General features: G+C 45.5%; 1 protein-coding gene across 1 annotated transcript in view; it reads right to left on the reverse strand.

Annotated features, from left to right (window-relative positions):
* Positions 1–1,581: 1,581 nt before the first annotated feature.
* TEN1 (TEN1 subunit of CST complex) overlaps positions 1,582–12,198 on the reverse strand; it is a 203,262-nt gene continuing 192,645 nt past the window's right edge. The window contains exon 5 of the mRNA XM_086930721.1: positions 1,582–2,317. The gene's annotated coding sequence lies outside the window, so the exon portion shown is untranslated. The remainder of the gene's footprint in view (positions 2,318–12,198) is intronic.

Below are 12,198 nucleotides of genomic sequence, written 5' to 3' on the forward strand. Positions count from 1 at the left end.
CCAGGCGCTGGAAACCAGCAAAGTCCAGGCAAAGTCCTCCTAGGCAGGCAGGGGGGCAAAGCTGGGCCCAGAGCCACCTCACTGGGTCTCCAGGCAGGGAGACAGTCCAAGTGGCGGTCCTCTGGCCCAGCGACAGCAGCAGCAGCCCCCTCAGGATCCTGGAAGAGAACAACTTCAGTGGGGACACAGCCCCATTTTTATACACCAAATCCTTTGTTCTGGCACAGGGTGGGGGCAGACCCAGTCGCAGCTGGTCCTTGAGTACCCTTGATGGCCCAACCACCCCTTTCTTCCACTGGCAGGGCTAGGGTCATCAGTCACACCACAGGGGGGAGGAGCCAGCATTGTGTGGGGAAAACCCAGCCCATCCAGGACACAGGTACACTCCTCCCACACATCACTCATGCTAATCTCCCACTCACCACCGGGCAGACCCATCCAGCCTTCCTGGAGCCAGGCTCACCAGCCTGCTCCAGCCAATCACATGCTAGACACATTTTATATTAATATGCCAACTCCTAGAAGTAGCACTTCTACATATGACACACTCATGCAACACACACCATTGCGAAGCATTCACTCTCACGAGTTCGCACATATCAGATTCGGACCTGTACACCCCACGCATCAAGAACTACCAGGGACACATACATTCCCCATGCATTCCTATGGGAGGGCAGGCCTATCTCATCACATGCACTCAGAGTGCGCACACACTTTCCACTGGGACACAGTGAAAGTGCGCAGAACCCAAAAATCACCATCACCAGGTCACCATTACAAGCAAAAAGTCTAGGGGTGAACCTGCCATAAGGGCCAAGTCCAACACTCGCAGTCTCCTGAAGGCTGGTGGGGCACATAGAGGTCTGGTGGGGCAGGAGGACACAGAATGTTTCAGTGGAGGCAGAGAAGCATTAGAGTGGGGTCCACATAGGCAGCAGGGCAAGGCAGTTTGGCAGAAATGGGCAGCAGTGGGAAGAGCCCCACAGACTGCAGGGGCAGGCACAGGGTGGCACTAAGAGACTGCATGTAGGGTAGTAGTCACCTGGGAGTGCAGGTGGAGGAGAGCTGGATTGAGGTGAAAGGAGTCTGAGGAACACAAATGAAGCACACAGACTGGATCTGGAATAAAGTACCTCGCCCAGCATTGACACTCACTGGGGCAGCCTTCTGAGGAGCGTCCATGTCCAGCCTGGAGCCATGCGCAGTGCCAGCTCGGCCACAGCAGTCACATGAAGACTAAGGAGTGCTGCATGTTAAGATACAGCACCACCCTGCTCTTCACTTAGGGGTTCTCTGCATGTTAAGATACAGCACCACCCTGCTCTTCACTTAGGGGTTCTCTTTGGGCCACAGGCCGTGAGGAACAACTGGCAGAAGAAAGCAATACTGCAATTGTCATTTTAGAAGGGAGAGCCGGGCCTTTTGCATTGCGGATGGGCTTTGCAGTTTGCACTGTGCAACGCATTGGTGCAAACTCAGGTACTCGACGCACTCCACCGGATGGAACTTGCGTTCCAGATTGAGCCTCAACATAAAACATTTAACAGTTCATCAATGACAGTGAAGCACATTAGATTTGCAAACCCCAAAGTTGTATTAGCTGATTAGTAAAATGTCCAATTCATATAATTGAAATGCGTCATAAATCAATGATCTCCTTATAACGGGGTTTTTTCTGTATATTTCAGAGCGAGTAAAAATAGCAAGTACAATGATAATAAGCAATTTAAAGTTATTTATCATATGCAAATCAAATAAGATTCAGTTTCCCCTGGAGAGAAATTCCCCAATGCAAAGCTAATGATTCAAAAGAGGTCAGGGGAAGTTAAGAAGCAGGTGTCAGCAAGTAAAGACCCCAAAGGAAGAATGGAATAAAGATTCAGTCGGGTACAGAAGAATGGATTTGCTCAGGAGTCTGACTCTTTCAGTAGGAGTAGAATAAGGTGTGACCTCATGAGAATGAAAGTGTGCACCTGAATCTTAGCAGCTCCGCAATGCACAATTAAAGCATACAATTCTCCATCACATGAAGCACTCTCACGGATCCCACGATGCAGGGTCCAATCAAGATTGAATGTTCTCCGATAGGGAGACTTCGCCCGTCTTTTAAGCCATTGCACAATGGAAGTTTACAGCTGCACGGCCTTGAGGAGATATCTCGCAAAGGATGATACATCGCGTTCAGCCTGTCCCCAGCACAGCTGTGTGGATTAATCATTCAACTTTCAGTAAAAGTCACAGAGATAAACAGTTCTTCTCAGAAATCTAAACATGTTGAACAATTTAATTAGTTCCAACTACTGCAGCTTGACTCCTGAAATGAGAGAACACAGCAGCCATGAGTACACGTTTGATATCAGCATGAGACACTTAAACTGAAGCCTACATTAACTATGGCTAACTTAACAGGAAATCACTAACTATGGTCAACCTTAACATGGTTATCACACTTTATATATGGATATATGATTTAGTACATATGTCAGGCAAAACGAGAAATATTAACAGAGCGTCACCAGGTCCTGATGAGATATTGAAAACAAAATGAATAGGACTAAGGCTTGCTCATTTCTTATTCAATATCCCAACAGGCAACACATGTAAAGCCTAAGTAGGGTACTTGCTAGGTGTTGGGAGTTGCCTTCAATACACAGTCTGGCCCTCACAATGTCAGAGGTAGGGCTGCAGGAGAGGCTGAGCATGTGGCTGCTGTTGCTGTGGGAGAGGGTGAACAATGTGCCCCAGGCCACCTACAGAGATACATCCAGATAACCAAAATCATATGCCAACACACCCAACGTCATAAAACCACACAACCAAATTGCACACAAATACAACCACCGACATCATACATTTACACAAACAACATGATATGCAACACACCCATCATAATACATCCAGAGAACCAGTATGGAATACCAGCACACTCAGTATCATACACAAAACACATAAGCAAACAATAACAAAAAATGAAACCCCATTAAAAATACTAAATTTGGAAGGGAATTATTGTTGACTAGTACAGTAATAGTGGTTTCGCTATAAAAACTTCAAAATTATTAAATTACTTAAATTAGGGGCTACCTTCATACCGTCTACCAACTCTGCTCTGCTAACTCACTATAAAATGCTGATAACCTAACTTCTGCTTCTGGTTAAATACTTAACCATTAGTCATGCACTGTGCCAAGCGCATCTGCTTCTGTGCAGGTTTGGCACAGCCTTTGGCCACTTTTCCTACACCTAAAACATGTCGGTATGGCTACAGGCCACATCTACAGGGTTCTGTATACAGCCTGACCTATGGCCACAAGCGCTGTCCACTACAGTTGCAAGAAGAGGACTTCAGACATAGGCCATTTCCGGTGCTTATGCTTGGCATCCTGCACACAGTTTTTAGACATCAGTCTTTGTGTTTCACAGCTAGCTTTTCAAAGTACTGGAAAATACCCCAACCTTATCCAACCTGTACATCGGGTCACTCTGAGACCGTCTTACCAATACACAGATGATACACAGCTATATGTAAAGATCTTCTTACAAAACGATATCTCGCTGCTTGCCACCACCCTAAACTCGGTTCACACTGGATGACCCCTCACAGCCTCCAGCTGAACCCTTCTAAAACTGATCTCCCCTTCTAAAACTGATCTCCCCTTCTAAAACTGATCTCCCCTTCTAAAACTGATCTCTTCTACAACGTAAAGCTTCTGCTGCCATCCTGGACGGACACCCACAACATCCTCAACAGTAAACCCACCATTGTTGACAGTGCCAAGTGTCTGGGAGTCATCCTAGACAAAAGACTCAACCTACATTCTCAAATCAACACCATGGCCAAAAAAGCTTGCTATCAACTACATCTTCTGTGGAGATTCTGATGTTACATTCCAGAGCAAGATCTTAAATCTCTCGCTCATGCACTGGTGCTCTCCAGAATAGACTATTATAACTCTCTCTGCTGAATGGTCTTAACAAACTCCATCTCACTCCCAGAAAACAATTCTACACTTGACAGCACAGTTCGTCTACGGGGCCAAAAGAAATGAGCACATTTCCCGCATGCTGATCACTTTCCATTGGTAGTCAATTGAAGCAAGAATTGAAACAAGATTACCTGCATCACCCATAAAGCGCTGTACACATCCACTCTTGGTTACCTGGCGGACAAACTCAAGCTATCCAGCAGCTCCAGACCATCACAAAATGTTGAAACAATGCTCCTTGAATCCCCATCCTTTAAAAGGGCATGACAGATGGCACAATCCTTCTCAGGGAGTGCAACCAGAATTTCCCAACGGTATTTTAGCTACAACACTGCCACCAACTCTTGCCACCTACCCCCATACTACCTCAACATTTTTAAAGATGTATACTATCTCAACCTTTTTACAGGCATATTTACCTTTTGTACACTCTGTATACTACCTCAACCTTCTTACGGCTATTGTACATTCTCTTTTATATAATGATCAACAATGTTATTTGTATTGTCTACCTTAAAGCATCTGTAACTTCCATGCAAAAAATGTTTCTCCTGTAAGGCGCTCCAGTTCCTTTGGCTAATATCCACGCTATATGAATATGCATCAATAAATAAATATCTAAAATGATCGTATGGGGGCGTGTCCAAGATGGCGGCTGAGTAAGTCAAACTTCTTGGAGCTCTGCCGCATGAAACATGCCAGGGGAGATAGCTGTCATCTCTGGGGACCATGTTGCAATGGCTGGCCTTCTCTCTGTCTCCTACACAAGGCTTCTGCTGTTGAAGTGGCGGATAGCGTGAGATGCCCTGAAAATGCCACCAGATTCGGTGACAATAGCATGGCTGGGACCAAGGTGACGACTGCCTCCCTTCGCAAGCACTGACGGAGCTGCAACACGGTAGGCCCACTCCTAGTATTGGGCCCGAGTTGGGCGAGCAATTTCCTGCCAGCGCCCCTCTTCGGTGGGCTTACCTTCTATGGAGTTGAGGCCCTCCCATACCGGCCATCATACCGGTCCGCGGGCCTTGATTGAGGCCTGTTGCGGCCTGGGGATCGGGTGCAGTGGGGACCCCGAAGATTGCTGGTGACTTTCCCTGAGGTGCTGCCCGCCTTTGCGTCTCCCCGGCTCTCCCCCCATTGGTGCATCTGGCTGGACGCGGGCCAGCTTTGGCAGGGTGCAGCTTGATAGACATTGCTTAGGACACTGGGGGTGTGCCGGGGGAGGCTGAACTTTGGTGTAGGAGTTGGCTCGTCCCGACACTTGGTCTTCCAACATCTCATCATTCATCTAGACAATGGTGGCATGTGAAGATGAGGAGGTGCTGGCATAATAACTGTTTTGACATATAGTATACAGCTCCCTTCAACCCAGTTTATGGTCCTCTATACCACCAGTGATTGGTGCCAGGAGTCCTTACCCTACGGAGGAGACGTCGTGTAATTATACTGAGAGATATCCTTGAGCTGGTGGCATTACCGTATTGCATGACCCAGCACCTCACACCCGCCCCAACGCAAGATGTTTATGCCGCTTTTTACTGGACCACCCTTAGCTGGGGCCTCTGTTGTGGCCTCCTTTGTCTACCTTATCTAGCGGCCTTGTGAGCCTTATGCTGCATGGAACTGCTAAGACCCTGCTCTTGGGACCAATCACTATCAACAAGAAGCTTGCTTTGACATACAGATCCACTGAAAATAAATTGGGGCAGCTGTGTTATCTTCGAGGCAGACAGTAGTTGATCAGATAAGTCTTCGCAGTGTAATGTTAAGAGGGACACTTTTGGAAGACCTCTTTACTAAGACTTCCACAAAGAAAACAGACTAGGCATCAGAAATGCCAACGAAGGTACCATCCCCTGAAGGTGCCATGAAGGAGGAGGCTAGTCCCATAACGAGGTCCTCTTTGGAACAGTTATTTGGGGTCCTCCGTGATGACTTTGCAGCTCTTAAACAAGATATAGCTACATAGATTAAAGATATTTGCAATATGTGGATGATCTGGGCCAATGAGTAAATTCACTTGAACAAAAGCCAAGATTCCAGGGAGGAGGAGTTAGATGGCCATCGTTGTGATGTTTTGAAGCTACGGGACTAGAATCAGGAGCTGTGTTACCAACTGGAAGACCTCGAAAACAGATCCAGTTGCTCAAATATACACATCAAAGGAGTACCTCTGAACGTAATCCATGGTAAACTTGAGGATCCTTTCGTCATGTGGAGCCGGAACTTGCAGGTCAAGAATTCATTCTTGACCACACTCATCACGTTGGTCGTCCGGCGAATATGCCTAGTCAGCCTCAGTATACTCTTACTTGCCTCCAATATTATAGACAAAAGTAGATCATTATGGATGTGGCACAAGCTAAACAGTGATTGAATTTGAAGGTCTGCGGCTCTATCAAGATTTCCCTGCGATAACTCTGCATTGACAGAGGGCGCTTCGACCCTTAACAGACTTTTACTGAGGGAAAAATATCCAATATAAATGGGGCCACCCATTCCGCCTCCAGTTTGTTTGGCAAAATGAGATACTAAACGGTTGTTTTCTTGATGAAGCTCGATCTCTCTTGAGCATGCCTATGCCACCACCAGACCAGCTGGCCTCCTTGCCGCCTCCGAAATGGTCTGCTGCAGTATCGAACTCATGCCACTCTGCTCGGTGAAGATCTGTGACTAAACCCTTTGAGGCAGAGATCTGTAGGAATGAGCAGACCTGCTCTGGAAGCTAAACCACCTTGATAGTGCAACTGAAGCGGAAAGTGATCACTGACATTCCTAATTGTCATATGACTGCTATACTATCTTAATGGATGGCCCTTCTGAGTCAATGTGTGGAATTTTCGTATTCTGGTCTGCAGCTAACTCATCCCAACTAATGCTTCCGATCTTTACTGGTGGAGCTCCTTTACCACTTGTGGCGACGTCTGAATTGTGCTACGACAATGACATAGACAATTGTGAACTGGTTACAGTTGTTCCGAGGCAGGGAACCTTGTTGTTTTATTGTTCTATATTGTTCTTCTCATATTCATTGCCTTCCCCTGTTCTTTCCTATTTCTATTGGCTACCTACTTTAATTGCTTATATTATAGCTGGCGGCTTCTACACTCACATGTGTCTTTCCAATTGCACAGACGACCACGAGGGAACATTAAATACATAATTATTGTTCCCTCGTGGTCGTCTGCTGAAATACACTGCCTCACCGCTCTTACCGCGGCTGTCGGAGAGTCACACATCGACCCACACCTGCTCCTGCTCAGCTCTCCAACCGCCACCCATTAACCCTTGGTATAAGGTGAGCAATGAGACGGAAAATGGAAAGCCTAAGCTGTATTCCATCTTTCCATCTGATAACTAGGGCGCCACACGAATGACAGACATTTTTTCCGGATACTCACTGCACTAGCATTCATTCAGCTAGAGAGATACAGATACACCCACCTGCCTATAAACAGACCTGAATGTGTGAATAAAAACCACACGGGAGACCTATTTTGCTAGTCTCTTTCTACTATTAAGCCTGTTTCATAGTGCTGAGGAATTGTTAGAACAGGACACAGATGCACAGGGAGAGTTTATTAAAACAGCAGACCTGTGACTGCAGCACACTCCTGCTCGATGCAAATGCGAGACAATTACCACTATACTGTACTTTAGTGATTATACCATGTACTGGGCGCCGATCCAATCCCACGGGTAATATCCAATCCATTTTCAACCACCCACTTACTCTAGCAGCTTTGACATTGTTTCTAGGTTCTCCCAATCTTGCCAAAAAGGGAGCACGAATATATGTTTAAAAAAGTGACGGCCCAAGAGCAGAAAATGTGGCAAATTTAGAGGCCAGAATGAAAACTGTCTCAACTGGTTTCACAGTTTCCAACCAGACCACAAATGGCATGGCAGTGATTCTGATCGCAAGGCGAAGCGGCTGCTCTTTCCAGAGAATCCTCACTGTGTTCCTCAAAAGCTTTAGAATAAATTGTTTATTTCCAGCTTATTTAGGTGAGGTAGTAAAACTGAGATTAGCTGTCAAGCATACCCTTTCCATGGCTAAACATACCCACTGGGCCCACTCTAGTTCCTTTCTCTCACTACTCCAGTGGCTTGTCCAACTCTTTAGGGGTTTCTCAGGTTTTTTTTATAGCATTCTCTGCCCTTTCTTTTGGTCCTGTGGCAGTAGGTACTTGGCAACTACCTGTTACATACCAACATTCCACTTTGGTGTTTGAAAGTATATAATCATTTCATCCTATTTGGATACCAGAATTATACATTTTCTAAACCTATATCTCAAAAGTAAGAATGGAGATGAGGTAGGGTAGATGGGCTGAAGGGGGGGGGGAGGAACAATTGGGGGACAGTGTGAAACAGTTGATGTTTAGTTCTAGAGGGTGTAGAGACAAGTGCAGTTTTTGGTTTGCAGAAGTGTCATTAATTTGCAGAGATGTGGGAGAGGTGTTAATTGATGGGGTAGGGTGTGTTCTCTTCTTGCGGTGGTGTAAACCTGGTGAGACTACACTGAGGCGTAGTGGAAGAGGGAATTGAAGTACTGAGTGAGGCGCCATATTATGTGTTTAAAAGGACAGTGCAAGGAGGGGCTGAGGGCCGTTTGATGAGCAATTATAGTGTTAGAAGGGTAAATGGTCAAGATGTGCAAAGCTGGGGATGCTGTTGTCCTGGGCTTAGGGCTGGTTCACAAGCAGTGCTCTCAATAGTTAAGTGTACAAACAACATACTCGTGTACCTCTAAAATGTAAAGATATTGCTGTGGTTTTGGAAAACTGGCACTGCTGGGCAACAATAGAGCTGTCGTCCATGGCAAACAAAAAGAGCTACCACTGATGAAATGGTCAGTGTTCCTCCACCCATGCTATTTGGCATTTGACCATATGACTTCAAAGTAGGGTCAGTGAGCTCCTACAGCTGCACAGACACTGAGGTATGTTCACCAGATCTTCACTTCTTCTAGTGGGAAATTCTGTACAAATGGGGGACCCAGGGAAACTGTCAAACATGACAACTGACTGGTGCGATTGTGACTGTTGGAAACTGGTGCCAATTGTCGTGGAGGAGAACTGATGCTGCAGGTGGCTGAGGGAAATTGCCACTGATGGTGACAGAGTTGAAGCGGCACCGATGAAGGACTTAGAGTGACAGATGCGGATTGTAGTAGAGAAGACTATCACCAGATCATAGATACATATATTGTAGCTCATATCACCGGAGATGAATATCCGTTCCCAAGCCAGCCAGCAACCCAACTGAGCAGGAGAGAGACTCCATGACAAGTGGAAGGTAAGGTGTCATCATATTGGAAAGTAAAAACATTCTAAGAAGATTGCAACTACAGCTCATCTCCGTTATTTTCTTACAAACTGAATACAGGCAATGCAAATGTATTTTCATAGCAACACTGTACTGGCCTACGAATGAAGAAGTGGGGATGGGGATGCTGCGACAGGTGGGGATGGTCACTATAGGGGACTTGTACACTAATGGTATTTTTAATACGACTCAAGACCTATCGTACATTCAAAATCAATTACTACTCTTCCAATTCAATTACCATAGATTAAAAGGGGCCATTAAGAAATTGTTACCGACCTTTCCCAATGAACCTGAACAATTAAAAACACTACAACTCCTGATCACGTCATCTAATACTACACATTTGGTGTCAAGACTATACAAAGTGGTGCAGGATGAAATAGGCTACAACAGTCAAAAAGCCATGGCTAGATGGAATTTATTCTTAGAGGATCCACTAACATAAACGGAATGGTTCACAACCTGCGCGCTAACCCAATTACTGACTCCTAATGGCAACCTTAGACTACTGTCAAATACTTACACCAAACGTACTACACACCCACGAAGCTCTATAAATATGGTTTGCGTACAGAACCAAACTGCACGAGATGTGGTAATGACCGTGCTGACTTCCACCATTTGGCATAGAATTGTGTAAAAATACGTGACTACTGGGAACAGGTCACTGCAAAATTAGCTGAAATGGTGGGAGTACCCGTGGCATGTACTATTAAAAGTTGTTTGCTAGGTTTGTTACCGAATGTACGAGCTCTGAAACGCAAGTTTTGTATGGTGGCACTATTGCTAGCTAAACGTAGAATATCCATCTGCTGGGACAGTAAAAATGTGTCGTCTATTAAAAACTGGCTTGCTGACATGACATACTGTCAAGACACATTGCGCACCTATGAAGAGAAATTGCCAGCCGGATCAAGGCCCCGAGACTACTGGACATATCTCACAGAATATTTAAGAACACATACAACGGTAGATGATGCTGCCTAATGCTATACTATGTAATAAGTCGCCTTGTATGAACTCAATTACCTTATGTATGATTATGTGCATTGTTTCACGATGTGACCCGGAGGTTTGTGGAAAAATAACGAAATTGATGTACATAAGCAGCGTTCATTTGCCCTTTCCCATTCCCTTCCCTGTACGTTAACCACACCACTCCGCCAGTAAAAGCCCGTGCTCACATGTACCTGATAGCCATTTTTAGGCACCATGGCCTTTTGCCCACTCATCGGAATCCCCGGCTTCCCTCCTGCGCGTATTTGAACCCCCCCCCCCTCACATACATAGACCATGCAACCCTCTCCCTCTGCGCGACCCTGCTATGAAAAGCAATCCTCTTGCTTGACCCACGCAAAGTCCCCCATTTCCTCTTGAAAAAGCATCCCTCGCCTCAGCTGACATAACCCCCCCCCAGCTGTATCTGACTGCCCCCGTTCTCTCATGTACAGGTCACAAGACCTCTCTCTCTCTCTCTCTGTGCGACTCTGTCCCTGTGCGCACCCTGGCTCTCCCCTCCTCCTTCACATGGGCAAGTCATAAACCTCCTTCTTCTGCAAGACCCCGTCCTTGGGAGTCACAGCCGCACCTGACCAGCACCTCCTTTCCTTTCATGAATAACCCCTCTGTTAGTGAACCCTCCCTCCGCGATGGACTGTCCACATGTCCGAGGCCATCGCCTAAGCCGGAAGATACTGTTTATTGCCCCTTATTGTATGGAGTCACTCCTCTTCAAAGAACCCACTATTGATCCTGGCTTCCCCACCCCTTGGGATACGATCAGGCGCACATATCCTAATAATCAGCGGAACACTCAGCTGCGTCATTGCCCCTTCTCTTATCGACAGTTCAAGGGTCTCTATTGTAAACATATGTGGGGTAGGATTGACACGAGGATTATGGGGATGTCTTTTCTTTGTTTCACAATGTCATGATTGTAATGCCAAGTGTTTTGTAAGGTATAAAAGACGATGTCTCAGCTCACTTGTTAGAGCACCTCCCGAAAGACACTGTGTTTCGTGTCCGAAATGACAGGCTCTCCTCATGAGTAATAAATCCGGTTCTTGTGATTCCTGCTCCCAGCGCCCGTCTCTTTATTTGGTAACTACTTAGAATGGGAACTAAGAGGCGACTTGCGCCAGCAGCCCGGGCATCGATAGTAATTTGGGCTGACCGTTTACAGGTTGAATGCTGTAGTGTACAGGTTCGTTTCTAATTAGTACTTTATGTTCCTGAAGACACAGTTGTGCAAAATCCAATAAAAAGATTTATAAAAAAAACAAAAACACTGTACTGGCCTAAGATAAAGAAAGTGTTATGGATTAGTAAGTTATTGCATGTTATGTATTGCCAAGTTTATATATTACATTGTATTTTATAACTTTATATATGTTGGTTTGGTGCATCATTCAAGGGATGCTAACACTTCTCGGAGTGTTCTAGATCCTTGTACAGGATGTAGAACCTCAGAGTAGAGTGGCCAGGAGGAAGGATGTAGCAGAATCTACATTTGCTGCTGTCTGCTGTATATTGGTGTTCCAGTAAGACTAAAGTCTTCTAATATTTGAACCAAATGAATTGAATAGTCGTGGCACGTTTTAATAAGCTGTAATGGTTTAAATTAATCAATACGAATAAAGTTTTGATTTGATTTGAATACTTTATTGTACGTGGATTACTTGACAGAAAGGTACACATCTTGGTAAGTATGAGGCATAAGCCTTAATGGTTCATTTAATAAGATGTAAGCAGGCTTTCCAGCAATCATTTTCTACTGGGAATTCCGGTGTGATCTTTTCCAATGTTTTTAAAAAAGATACAAATCTGTGGTTATCAGTGTTTATTCTTTTGCGCTCTGTAAAGCACATCAAGGGGA

This window comes from Lissotriton vulgaris, chromosome 7 (genome assembly GCF_964263255.1).
Source record: "Lissotriton vulgaris chromosome 7, aLisVul1.2, whole genome shotgun sequence".
Classification (NCBI taxonomy): Eukaryota; Metazoa; Chordata; class Amphibia; order Caudata; family Salamandridae; genus Lissotriton; species Lissotriton vulgaris.